Below are 15,157 nucleotides of genomic sequence, written 5' to 3'. Positions count from 1 at the left end.
AGGAGCTCACTTACTCTTGCTTTATAAAGCACAGTTGGATGGCGGTTATTTACCAGTTGGTACAGTACAGGGTGTAGTGTTCCAGGTTGGCCTTGGTGCCTTACCTCCAGGGTGGCCTGGTAGAGCTGATTTCCCCATCCCTGCACAGGAGATGCAACTGCAGGCATGCCTCAGCCAGACACGGCAGTGTGCCTCAGCCACACACGGCAGTGTGGGCCTCTCCTCCTACCTCTTCTGTCTCTCGCTGGAAGGCTGTGCCATGTCCTGTTTGTTTACCTACTGAAGGCTATCTTGGTTGTTTTCAAATTATGAGTAAAGTTTCTAGATATAGATAGAGCAGTGTGGTGTGGGTGTGACTATTTATCTGTATAAACACCACAAAGTACAGCAGGACTGGGGTCTTCCCGTGTTCTCCTGCCCACAGTCTCACTTTAACACTTTGAGTTGCCGGTGGTGGACTGAAAGGAGTGGGAGAATATTCACGCACACTCTATTACAGTACATTGTTATGTTATAACTGCATATTAAAACATTGTAAGATTTAGTTTTATTTGTGTGTGTCACATTTGTGCCTATGAGGTCTAGAAGGGTGTCACATCTCCCGGAGAGGGCGGTACAGGCAGGGTGAGCTGCCTGCTGTGAGTGCCGGGAGCTGAATTTGGGGCCTCTGGAGTCCTCTGGAAGAGCAGCACACAAACGCTCTTAACCACCGAGCTACCTCTTCAGCCCGCTGTGCGAGTGGAGGCCGGAGGTTGACATCAGGTGTCTTCCTCAAACATGTCCCATTTCATTTACTGAGGCAGTTTCTCCATGAACTGAGGGTTCACCAGCTCTAGCTTGCCCCGGAGCCGACTCACCTCAGCCTTCCGAGAACTGGTTACCATGCCCAGTTAGCCCTTTCTGGGTTCCCAGAATCTGGGCTCCAGTCTTCACACTTGCAAGCACTCTATCTGCTCAGCCCCTTCCTCTGCTCCGAGCTGCTCTATGTGTTAGTCATAGTTATTGTCACTCTTCCCGCCTCCCTCTGGGACTGGTGTCACTCTGTGGTCCAGGCTGGCCTTGAACTCCCAAAGCTCTCCCACCTCAGCCTCCCAGGTGCTGGGAATATAGGTGCATGCTACCCCACCTGGCTTGTTGTCAGTCTCTTACTGAGCCTAATTTCTGAACTAAACTTTATCGTAGGTCAGTCTGTATAGGAATGAGGACAGCAGGTATAGAGTTGGACTGTGAGGATTTAGGCATCACTGGGGCTTTGTGCTGGGTTCAGCCGTCCACTTAAGGCCTGCGGACACGGTGATTACTGTTTAGTTCCATGCAAAACAGCTTTGCAGGGTGGTTGTCGCTGGAGAGCGGAGGACACCCTGAAGGGGTGGAGCCCTGAGAGGATGGGTGTTGTTAAGGGGACAGCCATGCCAAGGACCCATGAGGATTGCAAAGCCCTCCCTGGGCAAAGAGCAGAGGCATGGCAGACCCTTCCTTTGGGGATTGAGTGGGAGTGGGACAGTGTTTGCAGAAAATCCCACCATGACTTTCTCCCCCAACCTCATATCTAACACCCGAAGGCTGCTCGATAGTGACCGCTACTGAGGTTAGCTAAACCTTTCTCCCGGGCCCAGCTGTAGACCACAGACGCAGCCTCCTGCTCATCTGCATGCACCGGGCCTGCCTCCTCCATGCATCTGTATGCAGTAAGCCCGCCTCTCTGTTCAGCCCTCTCTATAAACACGCTGGGCTTCCAGGGTGCAGAGGACCCAGGTCAGCCGATCCCAGCTACATGTCCAGATATGTCTGTCTGTCTGTCTTCATTCCCTCACCACTCGAGTCAGGTTGGTCCCTGAAGCCATGCTAGATGGCACGTGAGAGTTCTGTTTGCTCCGTCTCCTCGCTTGATGTCACTTTGGGATTTGGGCTGTTCAAATAGATCGTTGGTGTGATCATTGCTGCTGTGGTCCGTAACTCTAAGAAGATGTTATGATGCTCAACATCGTCCCAAGTGCTTGTTTGCCGCTCGTACAGCTTTTTATAATTAAAGCATTAAATTATGGCTGGGCATGGTGGCCCATGCCTTTAATCCCTGCCCTCAGGAGGTAGGGGCAGGTCGATCTCTGAGTTCAAGGCCAGCCTGGCCTACAGAGTGAGTCCAGAACAACCAGGGCATACAGAGAAACCATGTCTCAAAAAAAAAAAAAAAAAAAAAAAATTAGGGGTCCAGAGATCCAATTCAAATTGTCAGGCTTGCCAGCCGGAACCTTTACCCCACTGGGCCATCTTGGCAGCCCTTCACCATCTATTATTATTATTATTAGTGTGTGTGTGTGTGTGTAGTATGTATATATGTATGTAGTATGTATGTATGCGCTTGTGTGCATATGTGTGCCAGGACCAGGGCACGTGTGTCATGGTGTACAGTGTGTGGAGGTCAAAGGACAACTTTGTGGAGTCACTTCTCTCCTCCTTTACATGAGTTCTGGGGAGTGAACTCAGTTCGCCAGGCTTGCCCTGCGAGCACCTCGCCCTCTGTGCCATCTCAGTGCTCCTGGTCATGAATTTTCTTTGGCGTTCAGATCTTTTCAATGTTTTTGCTTTGTTTTACGGGGGTGCCGAACCTCAGGGAGGCTAGCCCTGCTTGGATCTTAGGCCCGCTTTTAGCTGGGTTGTATTTGTTCTTACTTTAAAAAAAAATGTATTCTGCATTTAATATTTTAAGCATTGCTTTTAACTTAGTCAACAGTATAGAGTAAAAAGATTGGGTACATGTGTGTGGTATGTGGGTTTTGAAAAGTCCCCAAAAGATACATGATTTTTGGTTGCAAGCCTGCATTTATTTACTCTGTGGGTAATACATGTAGGTTTTTGTTTTGTATATCTACATTTACTTACTGTGTGTTTGAGCATGTGTGCCTGTGTGCACCCACAGGCCCTACAGCAGGTAATGTTGAGTTCAGATGCCCCCATGTTCAGGAATTTGACCTTGGAGCTCACGTTGCCACTTACCTTTGTGCCTTTGGTGAGCACTGGCCTCTCTGAGGTCAGCTCACTGGTCTTTCAAGACAGATGCTAAGATCCCTACTCAGAGGCGGCTCTGAACTACGATGGCCATGCTTGGTTAACGTTCTTGTCTCTGAGCTTGGTAGAGAGCGCTCCTGAATGGCAGGTCTTCTAGCCAATAGCAGGCTTGCCTTTGGCATCCTCTGTGATGTTCTGTTCCAGCTGTGTCCTAAGCTTGGAGCCCCAGCCTCTCCTGGGGCAAGTTGGTGTGTGTGCAGATGGGCTCAGCCGTGCTCCTATTCACCCCCCTCCTCAGCCTTGGGGCTCCTGACCTGTTGCCCTTGTCAGGATCCCCCAGGGCTTGTCCGCTCATGTCTGCTGGGCGGCTTCTCCCACAGGCCATGGCTTATGGCTGCCACTTGTGTTCTTCCCAAGCTGACTGCCTGTGTGGACACCTGCCCAGTATACCCAAGGCTGACCCCTCAGGGCCAAGGATTCATTGAGCAAGCTTCTGCCGGGAGTAGTGGGAAATTCAAGAGAGGCCAGATAGTGACCAGGTGGACAGAGCAGCTCTTCAGAGTAGCTCTAGATGTTTCCAGCTCCTGGCACCTTTGCAGATGGGCGGTTTGTTGTTGTTGTTCTTTCCTGTTTTGTTTTGTTTTGAGATAAGCTCCCACCGAGTGGCCTACGCTGGCTTAGAATTTGCAGCGCTGTTACCTCAGCCTCCTGAGTGCTTGAATTGTTCCTGTCTCACCATGCCCACCTGGGGATTATTTAATTTTTTTAAACCATATGTGTATATGTGTGGGGGGGGGTAGGTGGTGCAGGTCCAAGTAAAGGCCAGAGGCATCTGATCCTCTGGAACCGGAGTTACAGGCAGTTGTGAGCCACATGGGTGCTGGGGACTGAACTCAGGTCTTCAGAGTGGGCCAGCTCCCAGGAACTGGCTTTCCATGTGGCCTTACAGCCCTTGTCCCTTGTAGGAAGGTCATGTGGCCTGTCCCTTGGCTGGTTCCTCTTCCAGTATATCTAGAAACGAGCCTCTCTGGGAAGTTCCTAAAAGTGGAAAGGGAGGCCTAGGAGCTGGCCACTGGGAGCTGAGTGCCCGAACAGTACTGTGGAGTCCCTCGTGCAGTGGTCAGAGGGACAGCAGGGCTGGTCTCACATCTCCAGTTTGTAAATATTTTCTCCCATTCTTGTCACCTTCTTCATACTATTGCACAAGCTTTTCACTGGTAAAGTTCAGTCGTCTTTCTGTCATTGCTTGTGTTTTTGGTGTCACAGGTTAGGCTGTGCGTGAGGAGTAGTGGGAAGCACAGACTGGGGTGTAGGGTACACAGGCGGGGTAGGTAGGGCCAGGCACCAGGTGAGGGCGGGGTTTGATCCTAGACTGAGCAGTGTGGGCCCTCCCAAGGCTGGCTGCAGAGGCTAACAAATTGACGGAGGTCTGGAGAAGCAGTAGTCTTCTCAAAGGCTTGCTTCTGGGTCCGAGAGGGATAACAGTAATGCCAACGGCAGCGTTACAGCAAGCCAGCAAAGGTCCCTGCTGCCTATCGGGCAGGCCTGGCACTTTTCACCCCAGCCACATACAAGTGGACACAGCCTACCTCTTCAGTAACACCCTTCCATCTGCTCTGTCCTTTGGGCCACTTCCTGCCCCACTCAGGTTCTGAGAGCCCCTGGCAGAGTGTTTGAAAGGTGCTTGACAACTCCCCACCCCCACCCCTCCAGTTTATTGCCTTTGTTAGGCACCACCTGCCAGCAGCCAAGGTCTTCCGGGGCGGGGGTGGGGAGGGTGCCCAGCTCAAATTAAATTAGGTCATTTGTGGCAGCTATGGGGCACCAAGCCATGGCTGCAGGTCGCTGGGGTCTGCTCCTTTGCCTCTATGAGAGAATAGTAGTCTTGTCATCCCCGTGGGCATGTCATGAGTGCCAGCCTGTGGCAAATGCCCAGTGGGCAGGCAGCACCTGTGGCTAGCTGCTTTGCCTCCCCTCCTTGGTAGCTCCGGCTTTGTGTTGAATATTGTACATGAGGTTGTCACATTGAGGGAGCTTCTTAAAAACCCAAGACTCCTGGTGAGGTGCCACTGGTTTTGTCTGGACCCTCCCTCGGCTCACCTCTGTACCAAGTCCTGTTCTGGGGTAGCCCCCACGGCTACGTGGGACAGTGGACACTCGGGGTGCTCACGGTGGGTATCTTTGTTTATTTGGGGTCCTAGAGAGCCCGCAGAGAAGTGGACAGCTGGCTCCTCAGCAGCATGGCACTTAACCTTGGAGCTGGAACAGAGAAACGTCTGTTTGTGTTTCCAGGAACAAGAGGGGACAGCTGGCCCGCAGATAGCAGGCTAGGTCAGCTGAGGGTTGCCTTGGCGGCTGGCTTTAAGCAAACAGCCAGGGCCAGGAGCTTGGGCGGAAGAAGGATGGACAAGTACCTGGTGGGACTGAGAACAGCAGCTTGAGAGTTAGTTTCTAGTCTGGGCTGCTCGGAGGCTGCTGGGAGAGGAGGAGGTAAGGAAGGCCACTCAAGGACCACCAAACAAGCAGCTGAAAACCAAGCCTCTACCTGGCAGGTAAGGAGAGGGGGCTTCCCTTCAGGGCCTTCTGTCTCCTGGTGAGTTTTGTCTGGTTCTTTCAATAAGCAGTACCCAGGTGGAAACTAAGATCAGATTTCCTTTGCAGAAATGAGGTTGGCCTGGGTGTTCCAGCTCCATTCAGTCACATACATGGAAGCAGGTCGTATTTCTGGTGGCTCATGTCTGCAATCGCAGCACTCGGGAAGCTCAGGCAGGAGGATTGTACCGAGTTCTAGGCTCACACAGATTACATGGTAAAATTGGAGACAAAGAAAGACAAGGAGACAGAGAGAGAAAGACAGACACAGAGATAGGCAGACACGCACACAGGGAAGATGGGACAGAGAGAGAGGGAAAGAGAGGAGATGGAGAGAGATGAGACAGGGAAGAGAGACATAGAAACACAGGAGAGACAGTGAGAGGGGAAGGCAGAAGGGGGAGGCAGAGAGACGGGGAAGGCAGAGGAGATGGAGAAAAGAGAGACAGAGACAGGCGGAGACACACAGAGGCGACATGAGGGGGACAAAAAGGGGGAAGACAGGAAGAGGGGAGAGAAGACATGCAGAGACGCACACAGGGACACACGGACACACGGACAGGCAGCACTGATGTACCTCAGTGCTCAAGTGCTCAGTGCTCAATCTCAAGCCAGGCTGTGGCAACCCCCCTGAGGACCTAGACTGTCGGGGCCGAGGCTTGCTTGCCATGACAGCTGGTTCTTATTCCGATCACTGCTGAGCCAATTTCTAATCCCATTTCCATATTTATGTACCCTCCTTCTTGACACTGGTTAAGTAAGGCTCTTATTCTGTTTACCGGGGGCTTTTAGAATCACATTTATTCACTGAGTTTCACTGAGTGTGTGTGTATGTGCTTGGGCATGCCACAGTACCTGGGTCGGTGAGAGGACAAGTTGCCAAAGGCTGTCCTCTCTCTGCGTCATACGAATCCCAGTGATGAACACAGGCATCAGGTTTGGGCAGCAAGTACCCTAACTCCCGGCCCATCATGTAGGCTGTGTGTGTTATACAAAAACAGGCTCATTTGTCCTTTTATCATGAGAGAAAAAATATAGAATTCTGGGGTTTAGAAGCATGTCACTGAACCCGACTAAAATAATGGCTTAAAAGCACAGACAGTATAAGAGAGGGAAAGTAGTTGTGTCACAGTGATCAGAATGGGTTTGAAGCTGTGTTGTGATCCATAAGCTGCTTTGCTGATTCATGAAGGAAAAGCTGTAGTGTGTGTGTGTGTGTGTGTGTGTGCTTGTGCTTGTGTGTGTTTGTGTATGTTCAAATAAGTGTATGCATACTCTTGGGCGTGTATGCTTGCTGCAGAGCCCCAGAATTCATTGTCCAGTGTCTTCCTTGTTTCTCTTTTTATTTTTATTCTTCTGGTTTCTTGAGACAGGGTTTCTCTGTGTAGCCCTGGCTGTCCTGGACTCGCTTGTAGACCAGGCTGACCTTGAACTCACAGAGATCCGCCTGCCTCTGCCTCCCTGAGTGCTGGGATTTCAGGCGAGCCCCACCACGCCCGGCTGGTTTCTCTTTTTCTGAGGCTGGGTGTAGGCTGGCTAGCCCGTGCGCCCTGGGGAGCTGCCCGTCTGCCTCTAGGCACGGCGGCTACAGCTCTCTGTGCTGCCCAGTGCCACACTCTGATTCTTGTGTGTGTGCTGGAGCTGGGAAGTTGGGGCCTCAAGCTCATGCAGCAGGCACCTTGTGGCAGCCTCCCCACCCCCACTGCTGTCATGTAGAGGAGTGAGGAGTGAGCGCCATTTGAGATATTCTGTAGCTCTGTACTGTGCTGGGAAAACCCTGATCTTATGGTTAAGACACAGCAAACCTGATGGTGACGTGCCAGCCACGTGTGTGATGAGAGCTGATAGAATATTCAGTTGTAGGTTAATGAAAAATATACTTTTCCAAATTCAGGTTCACAGATCCCTTTAGTGGCCAGGGGGTGCAATGACCAAAAGGGGGTGGTTTCACGCTCCCTCCCTCCCCCTCCCTGTCTTTTCCCACTTGTCCCCTTCTCTCCCTGAATCTGGCCTTCCTTTCCTTTAGAGATTGTGCTACTGCGTAGCCCAGGCTGGCTTCAGACTTGCCTTCTCCTGAGTGCTGGAGTGTGCGTGTGTCAACTGTGTCCTCATTGTCCCAGAAGTTGGAGCCCTTTGTTGGTCCTTGGTGCTCCAGGAAGTCAAGGGACACTGCCGAACACCTGATACATTAGTTCACATACTCAGAGCTGCCCATAGCACCCGGGGCCCCACCTCCACAAGATTGAGGTCTGCTGTCCTACTGTGTGGTTGGTTGGACTATGTCCCTCAGAAGGATATATCCATGTCCTACCTCTCAGTGCCTCTGGATGTGGCTTTTACTTGGAAACAAGGTCATTCCAGTTGTAATTACTAGATTCAACCAGGCTGAGATCCTTCTGGAGTGAGATGCTATCTGATTCCAACAGACTTGTAATCCCAGTACTCAGGGGGTGGAGGGAGGAGGAATGCACGTTCTGGGCCAGCCTGAGTTACATGATAGCAAGCTCCTGCCTCAAAAAAACAAAGCAAAGAGAACATGGGCTGCGAATATAGCTTAAAGGGCCCTGGGTTCAGCCCCAGTACAAATGAAAAAAAAAAAAAAAAAAAAAAAAAAAGCCAGATTGAGGCCAGGCTTCTGGGGCCCAGCGCAGGCACCGGGTTCTAGCCTTAGCACTGGGGGAGGAAGAGGTGGGGGTAGAGAGAAAGAGGACCACTGTGTGAAGACAGGCAGACAGGCAGAGCCTCTTGCAGTGCGGACAGAACTCAGAGGGTTGCAACTTCAGGCTTGGGGATGCTGAGAGTTGCCAGCGGGCCCCAGGGGCTAACCGTTGAGGGACTCCTGCTGCCCCCGAGGCTGCACACAGCACTCAGCCCTACTCCTAACCTGCTTTCAGACTTGCCAGGACAGCGGCCCTGGGACACAGCTGCGGCGTGGTGCCAGCAGGAACAAGCGCCGCTCTGGGGCTGAAAGGCGGCCTGCGCCGGCCTGCACAGTTTCCCTCCTGTGCCTTCACAGGTGATTCTTGCCCAAGAGCTGTGGTTACCCTGTGATTGCCATGACTGGAGTGCTCCTACCTGGCCAGTGTCAGGCTTTTTAGAAATGACAAAAGCAAGCTGCGCCTCTGGGGACTTGTGGGCAGAACTTGCGGCCTGAAAGGAGGGAGAAGGAGGAAAATGTCTTCACTTCTCATTTTGGGCGGAAGCTTTTCATATGGGGAAAAGAAAAGCCTTTGTTTCAAGTTAGACAAAGGCAGGTAGGAGTTTGGGGTCACTGTCCTGGGCTTCCCAGCTCCTTAAAGGAGCCAGGAATTAAGTAAAAGAAGACACCATCTATGAAGGTGTGTAATGAGGACAGGGTGGGAGGCCTGTAGGGGAACGAAAAGAGCCGCCTCCGCCAGGCCCCCAGTGACTGAGCTGTTCCTGGGCCTGTGCACAGTCAGTAGCCACTGAGTCTGTCGGGTGGAGGATGAGGCGGGGCTGCTTGCTGCTGTCTTGCTTGGGGGAGAGGACAATGATGGACCCTTTGCCTTATGTCTAAGTAGGGATGGCTACATCAGGTGTCCAGCATTCACTGCTCTCCGAAGGGCACAGGACAAAGGGCATGGAGCCCCACCACAGCTGCGGGGCGTAGGGAGTACGTCCGGAAGAGTCTGAGCAGTGTCCTTGAGGGCAGATGGGGAACTCTCATCTGGTCACTGCCCTAAGTCTTCTTTGAAGGCGACTAGAGAACCAAGTCCCTGACTCTTGAAAAGCGCATGCCCAGTCTAGGATGACGCTGCTGTTGTGACTTACCTGTCGTGTCTCCTCGTCTCTTCATATCTGTGCTTAAATGTATTCAAATCTCTACAGCCAAACAAATTGGCTGACCTGGAACTCACTATATAGACCAGGCTGTCCATGACTCCATGGACACTGCCTGCCTCTGCTGGCCATAAAACTTTTGAGAGATCCTGTTATTGTGTGTTCGTGTGACGGGCACACATTCAGAAGCATTTACACAGAGGTCATAGTGTAACGTTGAAGGAATCAGTTCTCTCCTTTCTCCCTGTTGGGCTGGGATTAAAATCTGGTCATCAGGCTTGGCAACAAGCACCTTAAACCACTGAGCCACTTTACCAGCCCATTAAAACCTTTCTTTAGAAGCTGGGAGTACTGGCTCACGCCTGTAATCCCGGCACTTGGGACACTTGGGAGACTGAGCGAGGAGAATTGCCATGAGTTTGAGGCTGGCTTGTGAAGCAGCCTGGGTCACGGCGGGGGACCTTGTCTTGAGAAAGGGGGGCAGGGAAGGAGGAGAAGGCAACATAAAGGAACAGCAACTGTCCTCCATAAACTCCAAAAAACTTACCAATTCCAAACGGCCCCCTGCCACTTTAACAGCGGCTGTTCCGTGTAGCATCATGCTTCCCTCTGCTTCTGTTTGGTTCCTCTTCTGCAGCCGACCTTGCTGTGTTGCCTTTTCCCGGGCATCTGTCATTTCTGACATTAACTGTGACCTTGTGCCTGGATGTATTATACTGATCATTCCTCAAGCGTCTGGGTCCTTTCTGGGTTTCTAGTTGGTGTGAACCACCTTGCCACGAGGCCAAAGGCAGGGCGGGAGAGACCCGCTCAGAACTGGGTTCTGGCATGAGGGTGGTCTGGGGAGCGCGCGCGCGCACACACACACACACACACACACACACACACACACACACACACACACGGCTGGATCCACAGGAGGTGAGGTGGCTGGCTTTGTGGGCTGCCATGTACTGGCTCTTTGAATGTGTGCCTGATGACACTGAGGACATCTCCGAAGTTGTCTTCATAGGACCAGAAGAGACAAAGAACCCAGAGGATACCAACGTCACAGTAGGATCAGTCCACATGCTGGAGAGAGAAAAGCTCCAGAATTCCCATAGAAAGGGAGGCTGCATATCTGTAGGGAGACAAGAGAAAGAAAGTGTCCCTGGTGAGGGCTAATGAGATGGGTCAGTGGGTAAAGTGGATTACTGCACAAGCCAGGCAACCTTCAATCCACCCCCCCGCCACACACACACACACACACACACACACACACACACACACACACACACACACACAATAACTTTAAAAATGTTTAAACCTGAGTCTCGGGAGATGGCTCAGTGGTTAAGTACTTGCTGTACAAGCGTGTGGACTTGAGTGCAGACTCCCCAGAATCCGAATAAATGGCAATGGGTGTGGACCCCCTGTGTAATTCTAACCTCCAAAGATGCAGACAGATGATCCTCAGAACAAGTTTGGCCAGCGAGACCAGTCATATTTGGGGACCTCTGGGTTTGAGAGATCCTGCCTCAGAGTAAGGTATTCTGTTCTAGGCAGCAGAGGACGACTCCTGATGTCAGCCCGGGGCTTCCACATGCACGCACAGTTCCATGCATGTCATGCACACCCACCACATACATGCATACTACCCACACAGTGGGTTGAGGAGGGCTGGTAATGCGGCTTGGTGGGTAGAGGGGCTTGTTGTCAAGCCTGCTGACCTGAGTTCAGACACACAGGATGAAGCCGAGAGCTGACCACCACAGGTGCTCCTCCGACCTCCGCAAGCATGACGTGGCGTACATGTGCCCCCCCCACACACACGCACACGCGCGCACACACACACTATAAATAAAGGAACAAACGTCAGCGTGGGGTGGGATATGGGAGGCAGAGGCTGGCAGATCTGAGTTTGAACCCAGCCTGGTCTACAGAGTGAGTTCCAAACCAGGCAGAGCTACATAGTGAGACCCTGTCCTAAAACAGTAGGAAATGTCCTGGGTTTTGAAAGGGTGTAGGGGACGAGGCTGAGCGCTTGGAATGTGTCTGGATTCTAATGCCTAATGCCTGATTTTTGGTTTTGTATTTTGTTTGTTTGGTTTTGGTTTTTTGTTTTATTTTGATTTTGTTTTCGTTTGGTTTGGTTTTATTTTTGGAGGCGAGGTTTCTCTGTTGACCAGGCTGGCCTCAAGCATGCAGAGATCCATTGAGGCTTCTCTGTTTAACAGCGCTGGCTGTCCTGGAGCTCGTTCTGAAGACCAGGCGCCCTCCACCTGCCTCTGCCTCCTGAGTGCTGGGCTCAAAGGCGTGCGCACCACCACCCGGCTTAAACCTGACTTTTGAAAGGAGTGTGTTAATAGGTAAAACTCAGGAATGTTCAGGGCTAGATCATGGACACCTTTGAGCAGAGCTTGGGTTGTTTGCCCTGTGGTAGTGTGGAGCCATGGAGGTTTCTGAGCACACTCTGACCTGTGCTACTGAGGAAGATCTGTCTAGTTCAACATGAAGGGTTTGAATGTGAGCCCCAAGAGGCCCAGAGTCTGATTAGGAAGCATTGCTACAGTATTGTGGGGTGGGGGTGGGGGACACATCAGGAACTAGGAGGAAGAGGAAGCAGTCAGATCTGGTAGGAGACATAATGGCAGGGCAACGTTTCGGGACACGTGTCAGACACAGGCCTTCCTGGGCCTGTCATTCCAAGATGCTTCTGAGTGAACAGTGCTTTTTGGGCTTGGGATGGGCCTTGGAGGCCACCTGTCTGAATCTCTCTTCCTCCAAGCGTAGCCTGACAGGTGGGGATGTTGATGTCTGACTCACCTTATCTCTCAGCTATCATGCTGTTTCCCGTATCATAGTAACAGAGGAGATGTCAAGGCCTGTTGCTAAGGATTCCCGGAATATTAATGCCTGCACGTAGAGTGAAGGGCTTTCACACAATGCCCAAGGCTTCAACAAGCACCCAGCTCTCCCTCCCTCCCTGGCATGCCCCCTCCCCCATCTCCTGCTCTGTCATCCGCAGCCTGTGCACAGCTGTCTATCTTGGGGGTGACAGACTTGACAGCAGCAAATGTGCTCCCACTCTCCCTCCCACACCAGGGCAGACATGACTAATGGATCTCAGCGCTCTTCCCATGGGGGCTGGCTGGGCTCTCTAACAACTGGTTCTCCACATGGCTCTCTGGATGCTGGCTCAGCTTTTGCACTCAGTCTCACAAAACCTACCTGCTTGGCCTCTAGCCCCCTACTCCTGCTTTTTAGGGCTCATCCTTGGGCATGTGATCAGGGAAGGGCCTCTGTCTCAGATTTTACTTCCTGCACCTGGACTTGATTTTTCCACAGGTGGAGGTGGAAAAATTAAGCCTGACCCGGGAAGGGGTTTGATTGGCGGTTAAGGTCAAGGTAAAAGGTTTTATTTGCCAAATGCTACTTGGAGGAGTTTCATGTTGCCATGTTAGCATGCAAAGTATTCCTCCCTAGACGGTGGTTCAGCACAGTCGTTTGCAGCCTTCCCTGGGGCCGTGAGCTGGGCAGTCCTGCAGTTCTACTGTGTTTCGTTTAAGCATCATGAATCATTCAGTGACTCAAACTTCTCTCTTTGTGTGGCTGGTAGGAGCCCCGGCCTGCAGTGCTTGCTTTCAGCTGCCTTTCTGTCTGGGTGTCCAACCAGGGGCTGCGCTCTTCTAAACCCCTGTCTGCCTCTTGCTTGTTTTCTTCTCACGTGTTTCTCCGGAGGTGCCTCGCTTGTGATGTCATCAAGGCAGACCCTGGCCAAGCAGATCAGCTGGTCTTGGGCTCAGAGTCTGCCTGCTGCTTGCATTCTCCAAACATGCTGGAAGGCATAGGCTTGATTGTGTCAGCTAAAAGGTCCCGAGAAGAAAGAAATCAAGGAACTGACACCCCAGGCAGAGTGAGCATAAAGAAGCTGTCTCTGCCTGGGCCCGTGCCCCCTCCCAGCCCTGGTGGGGTGAGGGCTCTGTGAGTGAGTCATGCTTCTGGAAGGAAAGGTACGGTGTGTGTCGGGGACACCTGTAGGTCGTGCATTCTACCCTGGCATAGCTATGGTGGGTTAGGAGATTGGGGATCACGCAGCAGTGTTTCTGGGCTCAGAGGAACCCTGGGAACCCATGGTGGGAAAGGCTTTGCATGAGCCTTCCCTCTTGGTTTGCTTGCTTGTTTTTATGGTGCCAGGGGTAAAACAAAAGTCTTCTTCCTGTACTTCACCATTGAGCCACACCCCTGGCCGTCACTCCTTTTTATAGAACACCCTACTGGCTAGCTTTATAGTACCTGCCAAGGCCCATTTAACCACCAAGGTGCTAACACCAGCACTGGTCCTTCCAACCCCGAGCTACGGAGACAGAAGCCTTTAAAGTAGATGCAAAGGTTTTGCAGAGGGGACTTTGGGTGTGTGTGTGGTGAGTGACTGGAATTATATGCTCTTGAACCCAATTAATTGAAGATCTATAACTAATCCTTTCCCAAAAAGACCCACAGAATTGACAGTAAGCTGACAGGACCCAGCCGCCTTTAGCAGATTTTTCCCGAAGAACAGTTCTAGACACACTTTGGAGAGAGCAGGCAAGAGGCCCATGGCTCACAGCTTTGAGCGGCTGTGAGTGCTACTGTAGCGAAGCTGACTCAAAACGTGTTTCCCAAAAATGCTCACTCACATCTCTTGAGAATTTATCCTAAGGAAGCCATCAGAGATGGCCATTTCTGGTGGGGTATATAAAGAAAATCAGAAGTCACCAGTGTGTCCGAAGATAATGAACTATACCTAGAATACTGTGTCTAGAATCATAAAGTCATAATTTTAAGGAATTTTGGAAAGCACGGGATAGTAGTAACAGAAACAAACACAGTAGACAATATGGAGCAAATTCTACTTAAAATTTGTGTGTAAATCCCTAGGAAAACTCAGAAGGTCCACACTCCGTTAAGACGCTGAGCATCGCCATGGGGGAGGAGCGAGTTTGTGTGTGGTGATGGGAGGGAGCACGTCATGACATGCACGTGGGATGGTCAGAGGACAACTTTTGGGAGTGAGTTCTCTCCATCATGTGAATCCTAGGTATCAGACTCAGGTTGTCAGGCCTGGAGGCAAATGCCTTTACCCACTGAGCCAACCTTCTGGCTCTTGTTTTTCTGTATCAAACCATATCCCATGGAGTCCAGGGCATAAAGTTCTCAATGGGCACAAGTTCCATGGGGACTTGGGCAGTGAACAGCTGGAATGGCCAGCTTTTGGCTTGGAGAGAACCTGATTTCTCAACAACCAAATAGTTGCTTTTTTGGATCTTGCTCGGATCTAGGCTTATGAGCCTTCTGTCCCCTGGGACTTTTCTCAAGAAGTTGGTGTAAACCATTTCTGTCCCTGCCTGCCCTGAGCACCCCATAGCCTCCACTGAGGTGCCCCTGAGCGTGTCTGCTCAACTTGCTTCATCCAGCACAGGATGAGAGACACCAGGAGGCAGCAGCGTCCCCACAAAGGGCCTGTGGGTGCCTCAGAGCCCCCAGGGAGCTCAGCTGAGCTGTCAGAGCCATTCACTGCCACATGGCAGATGACCCATGGGGAATCTCAAGGAACAAACTGCCCGTGGACCAGCCAGTCACAGAGCCTGCCTGTTGTAGCCCGTCTGCTCTCTGCACATCTGGTTTTCAGTTAAACATGCTTATTTGAGAAGAGCCGTCTCTCTGTGAAACAGCTCGGTTTAGCAGATAATCCCTGGGACGGGTTCTGTGCTGAGCAACAAGGGATAGAAAGGAGAGA

At 51.7% G+C, this 15,157-nt stretch overlaps 1 protein-coding gene across 7 annotated transcripts in view; it reads left to right on the top strand.

Moving 5' to 3' along the window:
- Positions 1-15,157, top strand: part of Rph3al (rabphilin 3A like (without C2 domains)) — a 138,912-nt gene that overhangs the window by 41,190 nt on the left and 82,565 nt on the right. For 2 of the 7 annotated variants that reach the window (XM_055619500.1, XM_055619493.1), the window contains exon 1: positions 5,399-5,558. The exons of 4 other annotated variants lie outside the window; for them this stretch is intronic. The gene's annotated coding sequence lies outside the window, so the exon portion shown is untranslated. Of the gene's footprint in view, positions 1-5,152; positions 5,178-5,398; positions 5,559-15,157 lie in introns of those variants that run through there. One more of the 7 variants, XM_055619497.1, reaches the window with a different exon arrangement.

Source organism: Psammomys obesus, unplaced genomic scaffold, assembly GCF_907164565.1.
Source record: "Psammomys obesus unplaced genomic scaffold, mPsaObe1.curated_primary_1811, whole genome shotgun sequence".
Lineage (NCBI taxonomy): Eukaryota > Metazoa > Chordata > Mammalia > Rodentia > Muridae > Psammomys > Psammomys obesus.
The sequence above is the reverse complement of the archived record's forward strand: the minus strand, read 5'-3'. Positions and strand labels throughout refer to the sequence as shown.